This window comes from Pygocentrus nattereri, chromosome 22 (assembly GCF_015220715.1).
Source record: "Pygocentrus nattereri isolate fPygNat1 chromosome 22, fPygNat1.pri, whole genome shotgun sequence".
NCBI classification, from domain to species: Eukaryota; Metazoa; Chordata; class Actinopteri; order Characiformes; family Serrasalmidae; genus Pygocentrus; species Pygocentrus nattereri.
Window position 1 is genome coordinate 18,826,012 of NC_051232.1, and position 12,194 is coordinate 18,838,205.

The 12,194-nt window shown below is 39.6% G+C and overlaps 1 non-coding gene across 1 annotated transcript; it reads right to left on the bottom strand.

Annotated features, from left to right (window-relative positions):
* Positions 1–1,112: 1,112 nt before the first annotated feature.
* On the bottom strand, positions 1,113–1,184 carry trnaq-uug. Its single transcript has one exon. It is a non-coding gene; the product is annotated as a tRNA-Gln (tRNA).
* Between the last annotated feature and the right edge of the window lie 11,010 nt (positions 1,185–12,194).

Below are 12,194 nucleotides of genomic sequence, written 5' to 3' on the forward strand. Positions count from 1 at the left end.
GAAAAACAACAAAAATGGAGATGCAACAGTGACAACAATGATATGGAATTTGAACAGGGGTCTTCCAATTTTGGAAATTGATTGATTGATTGATTGATTGATTAAATGAATGAATAAATAAATGAATGAATGAATACCTCCCTCTCATTCACACACATGTATTCCGTCTTATCTCTACTGACCTTCATTCCTCTCCTCTCCAGTGCAAACATCCACCTCTCCAGATTCTCTTCCACCTGCTCTCTACTCTCACCACATGGAGCCATATAACATAATTAAATATAAATATAATTTTGTAACAATATATAATATTTTTCATTGGTCAACCCAACATCTTTAAAACAACATGCAAGAGTTCTCTCTGATTGATTTCTCTTTGGATAGTTCCTTATGTATGAAAGCAATGGGGAAAATGTTTCAGTAGATTTGTAAAGATTTATTCATTCAAGAATCAATGCACAGTTTGTATTATTTTGTTATGGACAAAGTTTATTCAGCATTAATTATTAACTAGTGTGTCTGTTGTGTCTATACTTCAGTTGCTCACACGTCTTGTAATAAAAGAGTTGTCTTCTCAATGTATTCTTTACTGTAACTTATAATTATGTAATTGACAAACACTTATATTTATTGAAGCTTTGGTACTGTCTGGCAGGTGGAAAGGTGAAGATGCAAGGAGTAGAGGTCGTAAAGGTGGATGACTTCAAATATCTTGGGTCAACCATCCAGAGCAATGGACAGTGCAAAAAAGAGGTGAAGAAGAGGGTGCAGGCAGGATGGAGTGGGTGGAGACGGGTATCAGGGCTGATGTGTGACAGAAGGATAGCAGCAAGAGTGAAAGGGAAGGTTTACAAGACAAGTACAAGTAGTGCGTCCTGCTATGATGTATGGTTTGGAGACTGTGGCTCTGTCTAAAAGACAGGAGGCTGAGCTGGAGGTGGCGGAGATGAAGATGCTGAGATTTTCGTTGGGAGTGACAAGGATGGACAAGATTAGAAATGAGCAGATCAGAGGGACAGTGAAGGTGGAGCAGTTTGGAGATAAAGCCAGAGAGGCCAGGTTGAGATTAGATGAATGCAACATTTACAAGTTCATATCAAACAACGCAGCAGAGGTTCTACCGAGACTTGAACTCGGATCGCTGGATTCAAAGTCCAGAGTGCTGACCATTACACCATAGAACCAGATGATAAGATACTGATGGACTGTAATACTGAGCCAGGCTGCCTTCTTTTCAAAACAAAAAGCAGGATTACAAGGCAGAAGCTCAAACTACTTTGTCATTGAGCACGTCTGAGCAGTCAAGCCATAGTCTCTCAACACACAATACATCCAAAAGACACTTGTTTGTGCCTGTCCAAGAGAGCTGACTGGGTTCCATGGAGGTTTGGGAGACAGCCCTTGGCTTGCGTGTACCACAGTCTACCCTTCACCTTACTGACCATAAGTGTTTACTTGTTTCAAAAGCTTGTCAAGATTATTCATAGAATAGTGTTTGATCCATAAAGGCGTTTGTGCATACGTCATCTACAATCACATGTAAGCCCACGAGGTCTGACGACAGATAATTTCTGATGACCACATCTCTCCGAGAAAGACAGGAAGGTCCCACCATGAGTTAAACTCACATCGCTGGTTTTTCTTTCTCATTTTCTTACTTTCTCATGATTGCTTCATCGCGTCTCCCTGAGAAAGACGAAATGGTACCACCGAGATTTGAGCTTTAATGTCTGGGTTCAGAATCCATTAAGGCTGAATTAAGAGGCGATTAAGGCTTCCATGATTGACACAAAAACTTTATTTTCATTAGCTTTTTATCTTCCCTTTCGCTGCTGTTCACTTCTTCTCTATTCCTAGCCACCAAGCCTGCTTTGCCACCTGGTGTTCTAGCCCTACCTCGAAACTACACCTGCTTCTGTAGGTCCAGATGAGTTTAAGTCTAGAAACCAGATTGTAGAAGGTTTTGAATTAATTTTGTGTTGCCAACAATAAATAAAAATGTGGATTGGATTAACTGTTTTTAGTACAATCAGTTATGGTTAATTAATCACAGCAGGGATGCCTTAAAGGCCGTCCGTGATTGGCTGCAGTCTACATCACTTATGGCATGGCAAAAAAGGGTTGCTCTAGATATGCTAATTAGCAGAGAAAGGTGGAGTATATAAGGTGATTTCTGTTGTACTTTCATTCCCAATAACACCTCCCCTGATGGTAGCTTTACCAGGGCTCTCCATGGTTTAGAAACCCTGTCTAGAGAAAATGCATGATCATGCTGGCAGCAATAATCCCTTGACCTCCCTCGAATCATGATTTGGGAAGTGGAGTACACTTGTCTCTTCTGTTTTAGTTTCCATTGCAGTAGCAGCAGCTCTCATCACCACCTGCGGGTGCTGTCTCATCCCCTGTGTGAGAGGACTCATCCTGCGCCTCATTGACTCTGCCATCACAAAGGTGATGGTATAGGAGGCAGTGGCTTCTGAAGACTCAGGGTATTTCCCAGTGGCATCCCTCCTGAACAATGAGCAAGTCAATGAATAAAACCAGTGACTGTGAATGACGAGTCAAACAACCTGTGAAAGCCCACTGGAGTGCAGCCTGCAGATAATCACCCAGTTGACCTCACTGTGTTTTCTCTGTTATGTACATACATTTATGTTTGAGCAATCTTTTTGCCCTCGAAAGTAGTATAAACAGGAGGGAGATGTTAGAAAAAGCATTCTTATACAACTATGCTTAGTTTCTCTGTTGCAACCTCTCAGCTCATGAGATTGCTGAAGTATGCAGAAACACACAAAAAGCCATTGTGTGATCCTCTCTTTTAGGTAATGGAACAAGATGTATGAAGCAATTGTGAGTGCTCTGAACAACTGGTTCTGCAAGTACTTCTATCAAGAGCTAACAACTTTCACCTTTACTGTTACTGCCAGGTTAGCACATTAAATAAGCTTAGTAACATAGCAGTGACCACTAAAAACTAAATAATATTTGATATTGTTTGCATAAACTGAACCCAACACATGCACCATCACATCACATGAATTTCTAATACTAATGTACCTAAACTTATTAAAGGGATTAACCAGGGTTGCCAGGTCCAGCAAATTGAACTGCAAAAGAAATGGTGAATTGCATATGAACAATACTATGCAAAATTTTCCATTACACTGCATATTCACTGCCAAATAAGAGTGATGCACTTCAGTATGGTGTGTCGTTCTCATGTTTAATATGAATATATTTGAGAGGATTTTTTTCTCCTTACACAGGTCCCTCCTGTCTCTATATTTTGTGTATGTTTAATATATTTCAGTTTCAGTATTTTCTTGTATTTTTACTTTTACTTGGTTTACTTTCTATAGAGTGATTAGCTGAGCCTCACTGTTAGTATTTCGGGGCAGGATATTTGGCAAATGACAAATAAACTTGAAACCTGAACTTGAAACTTGCTTACAATACTAGTTGTAGTGATGGGGAGTCAATTCTTCGACACAAAATTTGAGTGTTTTTTTTTTTAATGATGTAAGCAAAGCAAAGTTTACTTATATAATGCCTTTTACAACAGGTGTTGTCATAAAGCAGCTTTACAGAAAGAGAAAGAGACAGGCAAGAAAAAAGAGCAGGGCAAAAAATATAAACATTGATGACACGATTGGCCCCTCCCAGTCCTCCATGTGCTTTTGTTTTGGTCTTGTCCATGTGCTTTTTATGTTTTGATTCTTCCCTGTCCTGCTCCCTTGTTTCTTGACTCCGCCCTTGATTGTTCTCACCTGTGTTATACACCTGTGTATTGTTAACCCTCATTGTTTCCTTGTATTTAAGCCCTGTGTTTTCCCCTGTTAGTTTGTTGGTCTTTGTTTGGTCTTTGTATTGAATTGTTTGGTTTTGTTCTTCTGGCCTCTGTTGTTTGTTTATCCTGTGTATATTTTCGTTATGTCTGTCCCTCCATCTATCCGTGTTGGCTGTCTGACCCTGGACCGTTTTGACCCTGATATTGGATTTGCCCTTAACAGATCTTGCTTCTCTCAGCGTATGCCCCCACCTCATCATCGCTCCCTGGCATTACAGTTGAATTTTGAAGCAGATGGGCTACAAAAGCAATACAACATGACAATGAGTTCAGTGGCCTGGTCAATAGAACACATTTGGGATGTGGTAGAATGAGGGATTGCAGCATATAAGTGCTCCTGAAAAATCGCATAATGTAGTCATGTCAACATGGACCAGAATATCAAAAGAATGTTTCCAACATATCTTGTGGAATCCATGCCATGAAAACCTGAGGCTGTTTTGAGAGCAAAGGGAGGCCCTGGTGAGTGCATACTGATTTCTCAGGCAACGCTTACAATAAGATACTCCAGATAATCTAGTCCAGATCATCTAGTTAGTAAATATTTTTAGTGTGTTTAGGCTAAATCAGAGAGAATTATGGTCTTTGGAAAAATACATCATGATCATCACATGGCATTTTTCCCCTCTTTGTGTATTTAATGTACTACATGATTTGCTGTTGGAAAGTGATCTTAGGTTTGAGAAAGGCTTTATATAAATGAAAAACTGACAATCCAAATGAACCAGAGTGAATCACTGGTAGTAACACTAGAAGGTCATTCAATTTCATCAGCACTTTAGTTAAATACCAGTTAGTACAAAATCCAGGACCAGAAGCTAGATTCAAAAGCCTGGATTTGAGTAGCTCTGTTCTAGAGCAGCGATTCTCCACCAGTGGCCAAAGCACCTCCTGGTGGTCCTCAGCCTGTTCTGAAGGGTGAGCATATAATGGTACCTTATGAAAAAAATATTAAGAAGGAAATAAATTCTTTCAAAGGCTAAATAACATTGATTAAAGATTTTTATCGACTTTAATATTAAGATTCCGGTCATAAATCTGACCAAAGTAAAATTTTCTGTCAGCAGTTTGATGCTTTGTAGTGATAAATAGGTGGGCCTTGAGGTGGAACATATTGAGAACTTCTGTTCTACAGATTAACCACAGCTAAACACAGGTATGACATACAAACCAAGCATCTCTCTTTGTGTTTGTTTGGTCAATGTCTTTAGACCAGTGGTTCCCAACCTGGTCATCAGGGCCTCCCAGATGATCCACATTTCTGCTCCAACTCTCAACACACACAGAGATGAAGAAGGAATATGAACCGCACGATGAAAAGGTTGGGAACTGTTGATCTGGACAAACATAAAACAAAATGTAAAAAAAATGATTTCACAACAACCAAATATCAGTAAATGATTCTTTATTGTTGATTAAAAGTATTCATAACTTCCTAAAATGAATTCTATTATAAGAAAAAAAGAAACAAGAAAACACCAGTTAACAAAACAAAACTTGTTTTTCTAATTTGCTGACATTTATAGTATGACAAAGGGAGCTGAGGCTCAGGGTCATTTCCTCAGATACTCTGTTCTGTGAAAGATGATCTACCTTCTGCTTAAACATACAGAGAAAATATTACAAATTGGTCATACAGACAGAAGAGGGGGTAGAATTACCACAGCAGGGCATTATACACAATACAGCTTAAATCACAAATCATACAGAACTGAAGATACATACAGTTATTACAGGTATAAACACAGACATAAACACAATCATTACAGGCATAATAATCCCAAAAGTAGATAACTCCCATAACATATGGTTTGTACCCAGACACACCAAAAACGTTTTGCCTACAGGAAAAGGGAGCTAACGAACTCAATTTATTGTTTACATAGGTTGCATATAAAGAAAACTGTGGTTAAAGCAGCTGGACATTATACAGCAGGTGTTAAAAGGGGAACAGTCACACTGTCAAACAGCCTTGGTCAATTTTCCGTTCAAGTAAACATTCAGAACAAAATCATGATATTTTCTAAAAGATATCAAGCCTTTTCTGATTAGAGATCCTAAAAGGCTTGGTTGCTACATCTCCCAGAGTTCATTTGGATTTTGGCAGTAACATAACTGTGGCCACAGAAAGACTAAAGGAAGTAACAGCTAAAAAGTAGGTGCTGTTATGAATAAACCAAACTGCATTTCCACTCAGAAACGTGTGCATGTGTTCAAAAAACTTTAAGTCATTAGTTTTCAAGAAGGATTTGAAGTTTGGACTTTTGAACAGCATCATATCCAGACTAAACTCTTTCAGTGGACACTCAGCAGAAACAGAAAACCTGAATTCAGGTCAGCTGTCTGTAATAATGAAGCTTACCACTGCTTTAGCTGCTGTGAATGGAGCTTGTATTGTCTCTCTCCTCAAAGAGTTAATGTTAATATTGAGAGCTGTAAGTATTCTGCTGCTGATTCACTGTTTCAGGGGTTGAGTGAGTCTGAATAGAGTAAATAACTGAACAGAGTAAATAAACTAGAGAGTCATGCTGCTGAGGTTATTCTTGGGAGCCGAGTCCTCAAGTTTTTTTTCACTTGTGTCTCTGTAGTGGCTCACTATTTTCAGACCTCTGGGATGAAGCAGCACCTGCTGACACTAAAAATAGACAAATGTGACTGTTTCCCTTTAATTTGACAAACATCCAAAACATATTTACCCAGTGAGAGGCTTCATAAGCAGGTTATACTATAAAAACAGGCCTCATAAAAGTGTTCTGATCTCTGAGACAGACACAGAAACAGACAGACAGAGAAACGTAGAGAAACACTGCACACCTTAAAATATAGATGCTGAGTACAGATTCTTCTAGACTGCTGTGGACATTAGGGTGACACTAGATATTCATCTAGACTTGTTGAGCTCTGTGTGACTTTTGCAGACAAGCACACACAGCAGGGGGTCTACAAGTACATTCAGACTCATCATAGAAACACCCATCACAAACACATCCCAGTGAAGCCTCCAAGATACCATGTACACAATGGCACATGTGCTGGTAAACGTCCCATACAGGATCACTGTGGTTGTGACGAAAGCTAACACTGAATAACTCGGCTTCTTGGTTCTGTAAGGGAAGTCTCCGATTTGGGGTGGAGCTCTATAAGAGACTATACATGATGTCAGTGTTATAATTAAAAGAAATGGCAGAGTGAAGAAAACGAGAAGAGTCGCCCTGAAAAACTCACAGAGGAAGAAACAAATGAACACAATGATGGAGGTGATGATGGAGCAAGAAGGAGAGAAAACATGAGCAGAGAGGTGTGGATGTCTTAAACAGAGAGCACCCTCTAGAGCCACCACTTGTTGGAGGTGAAACCCAAAGATTTGTAATCCTGACCATAAAGAAGTAAATGTCCTGCATGTTGAGCTCGTCTCCCAGCAATAATCATCCTGCAGCAGTTTAGTCACTATGTATAGATTCAGAAGCAGCTCCAGCAGGTCACAGAGAAGAAGCACGATGACTAAGACTGAGATTCGGCCTCCACTCTTATGATGACCATACAGAACACACAGAGCCCAAACTAGAGCTGGCAGACCAAAACACTCTCCAGCAGTGAGGAAGATGGACAGTCTGATCTCACCATGCAGACGATCTTGGTGCATATCATACTGATGATATGCATGGCGGGAGAGTAAAATATGAGCCATTCTTTTAATTCAGTCACGGAATCAGTCGTTCTTTTATGCTGTGATAAAAATATCATATCAAATATATTTTACAGACATTTCATAATGCAAAAACTGTCTAGTTGCACTTCTTACTTGAATGATGGAATGACTGCAGAGAACTGAATCCAAAAGTGCAAACAACCTGAGTTTTTGTAGAGTCATAATATTTTACACTGTTCGTACTCTAATATGAGTACGAATCTAATAATGAATTTGATCAAAAATGGTACAGTCAATCAATAAATGGTACAGTCAATCAATAAATGGTATAGTAAATCAATAAGGAAAGACAAAATCTAGTGCAAAGTATTTAAAAACTTTTTCACTGATGATTTATTCTTAAGTACTTTATATACACTATATTTCCAAAAGTATTCACTCACCCATCCAAATCACTGAATTCAAGTGTTCCAATCAATTCCACAGCCACAGATGTATAAAACCAAGCACCTAATAATGCAGACTGCTTCTACAAACATTTGTGAAAGAAAAGAGGGTCTGGAAAAGACCCTCTGGAAAAGAGTGTCACTCTCAGGAGAAGTCCAGCATGTTGCTGTGGTAGGATGCCACCTGTGCAGTTGTAAAATTTTCTCACTACTAAATATTCCACAGTCAACTGTCAGTGGTATTATAACAAAGTGGATGCGATTGAGAATGACAGCAACTCAGCCACAAAGTGGTCGGCCACGTAAAATGACAGGTCAGCGGTTGCTGAGGTTCATAGTGTGCAGAGGTCGGAGTCAATCTCTACAGACCTCCAAACTTCATGTGGCCTTCAGATTAGTTCAAGAACAGCGTAGAGAGCTTCATAGAATGGGTTTCCATGGCCAAGCAGCTGCATCCAAGCCTTACATCACCAAGTGCAATGCAAAGCGTTCAATACAGTGGTGTAAAGTGCCGCCACTGGACTCTAGAGCAGTGTTCTCTAGAGTGACGAAACATGCTTCTCCGTTTGGCAATCTGATGGACGAGTCTGGGTTTGGCGGTTGCCAGAAGAACGGTACTTGTCTGACTGCATTGTGCCAAGTGTAAAGTTTGGTGGAGGGGGGATTATGGGGTGGGGTTTTTCAGGAGTTGGGCTTGGCCCCTTAGTTCCAGTGAAAAGAACTCTTAATGCTTCAGCACCAAGAGATTTTGAATAATTTCATGTTCCCAACTTTGTAGGAACAGTTTGGGGACGGCCCCTTCCTGTTCCAACATGACTGCGCACCAGTGCACAAATCAAGGTCCATAAAGACATGGATGAGTGAGTTTGGTGTGGAAGAATTTGACTGGGTTGACCTCAACCTGATAGAACACCTTTAAGATGAATTAGAGCGGAGACTGCGAGCCAAGCATTCTCGTCCAAGAAAACTGTCTGACCTCACAAATGGTCAAAAATTCCCCTAAGCACACTCCTAAACCTCATGGAAAGCCTTCCCTGAAAAGATGATGCTGCTATAGCTGCAAAGGGTGGGCCAACATCATATTAAGCCCTATGGGTTAAGAATGGGATGTCACTCAATTTCAAATGCGTGTGAAGGCAGATGAGCGAATACTTTTGGAAATATAGTGTATTTTAAAACTGTTAACCACAAACTGAAAACATGTCTAGGTAGAAAACCCTACACAGACACTGAATATGAGAGATCCTACAATTTCACCGCACACGAATCTAGACTTTGATTAAACACGTCTAAACAGTTTCTCTGTCAGGAGAATCTAGAACCAGTTCAGTTCCATATCACACAGCCATGATCTGCTCTTACCTCTGTGATCAGCTCTGTGCAGTGTTTCTCTGAAAGAGTGAAATGAAGCTCTGAAAGAACAGAAAAGACGACCATCACACCCTCTCTCACTCACAGTGACGAGAGGAACAGGAAGAAAGCAGATACCATTAAGTAGCTGAGAATCTATCAGCATGAGCTGAACTCTGTAAGAAAGACTTTATATTTCTATATAAGTGCTGCACATTTCGGCATGAAGAGCAAAAGTGCATGCAGAGCTGAAGACCAGTCTAATAGGTCTTGATAGAAACACAGGTGACAGCAAGGCTCAGACATGCCCTCGAATATTAAAACTTCATATCACACCTTCTCCACTGACCTCAGCATGTAGCTGCAGTGACCGAGACCCCCAACCCCAAATTCAAATACTGCCACCTTAACAGGCATAGATATAGCAATCCCCTCAAATGGTTCAGCCCCCCCTGTAAAACTAATTCAGGTGCTGCCTCTGTGCCTCAGCATCAAGCAGCCTACCATATTACTATGATGCATTTCCTATTTAGAGGGTGCTCTAAATATGCTACAACCTCAAACCCACAGAAAGCATCACAGGTTTGTTTTAACACATTTAGTCTCACAAGTCTTTTCGGAACGCAGTCTTAAACTTAAACTTGAAGAAAACTTACACGTAAAGAGCCAGTTTGAGAAATTGGCCACAGAGAGGAAATTTGGGGAGAATTACCTCACAGACAACAGCAGAACACAAATTATAATGAAATAAAGACACACACAGTTATAGTGATACATGTAGATTATGGATATCACAAATAGGCACAAGCATTAAGAGTATAGGCTCCACACGTGTCAACTTCAGTTCTTACTCATGTGACAACACAAGTGTATCCTGTATCTTAGTGGTAATAGTATATTTTCTTTTAGGTGTGTACTTGTTTGTTACTGTGTATGCAGCACCAGCAGGTCACAGAAGGAGCATGATCACCAAGGCTGAGAATCAGCCACATAGAGCCCAAACCAAATTGTAATGACAGGGAAAGAACAGCTTTTTTAAGCAATGATGCATCTAACGTGGCAAGAACTGCGTCAGTGTTTGGCTACTTACTGAAATGTTGGGCTGACTGTAGAGATGACAACGGCTATCACACTAAATACACACAACCAGCTGAGTTCACCCAAAAAGACAGTCTGAAAACAAGAGTGGTGAACACAAAAAAGCATATATCAAACAGAAGAGCTGTTAGGAAGAATGGGGTACATTACGCCAGTGGGTAAAATGAGCCACCCTCTTGTATTTAGGCAACCATATTTAGGAAGAACAGTTCATTTTGCATGAATTCTGATTGAAATGAGCTAACCAGAGGCAAACATGTGACTGTTCTCATGTCAAGTGAAATTAGAAAGGTTGAGATCATCAGTCTTGTTTGTTAAAAGAAACCAGTTGGCTTGGGATGCTTTATATTCTAGTTTACAGCAGCATAAACTTTAGCATAACTGTGAATCACTCTCGAGGTGCAGGGAGCTTGCACTTAAGTCACCTAAGAGAAACAGCCTTCCTGTTCCTGAGAACTGGATGGCACAGGTAAGCAATATACCTGTTAATTATCTTGATAAACTACATAAGAAACACAACCATCCTTTCCTGAGTAATCCTACTTTGAATACTACTTATTTTATTCTTTATGTAGGTTATTTAACTGTAGCCCTTTTACCCCCTACTAGGCTCAACTTTCCCCTCCCTATGCTCAATTTACCCCTGCCTTGGGGAAAGTTGGGCCAAACGACCAATTTTTTTGATGGGTCATACTTCAGAAACTATATTAGCTAAACATGGTATGTCGAACTCTATGCATGTGGAACAGCCCTTAAAATGCCAGGCAATTGTTGTCTGTACTAAATACACACATACATAATAAAAGGTGGCTCATTATACTCCTTTCTCCCTCATATATACACACTTATTGAGCACTTTATTAGGAACACTCATTAGGAACCTTATTAGGAGCTACACTCACCACATAGGAACACTTTGTAGCTCTACAATTGCAGATTGTATTCCATCTGTAGTCTTCACTCGTACCAGCGTAACACACACCGTCACCACCACGTCAGTGTCACTGCAGTATATATATATATATATATATATATATATATATATATATATATATATATATAGAGAGAGAGAGAGAGAGAGAGAGAGCTTTATTTTGTTTAATGAGATACTATATAAAAATATATACTATGTGTAAAATTGCATGTGTGTGATTTGTACCTTTATTTTTCAGCAATGAAATGTTGTTCTGAAAGATCAGCCGAGAAGATCACACCCTCACTCTTTCACAGTGTCACTCAAATGAGAAGAAAACCAGGAACTGAGTCGATGCAGTAAAGCAGCGTATGATGAAAACAATGCAGCACAAAATCTGTGTTGTGACTCGGTTCATGACTGCTGTCCATCTCTGTACTGAGTTTATGAGTGAATGAGCTTTAACCGAAGTATATGAAGTACCTCTGGAAATGAAAGACTCTTAAAGTCTCTACATTTCAGAGCATCACTAATGAGACCAAAGTCAAAGAACCATCTCATGAACTAGGATAGAAAAATACAACTATGGTCACAGAAATGCTGGGCCTAAAAAATGTTCACATGGTTAAAAAGAAGTAGGATGCACTTCTTAGAAGACTAACTTGTTTGACAAGTAGGCAAACGTATAATATCCATGAATACAAAACACTAAGATGAGGGATAAACATTTAGAAACTATATGATAATAAACAGAAATATGGATAATGATCATAAAATGAATTGAATGAATAGAATAAAATGTGCCTAATGTGCTAAGAATGCAAACAGCAGAAAAAGACTGGACCACTTACCCTCCCTGTAGGTACTCTGAAATGAACCTAGTGCATGCAA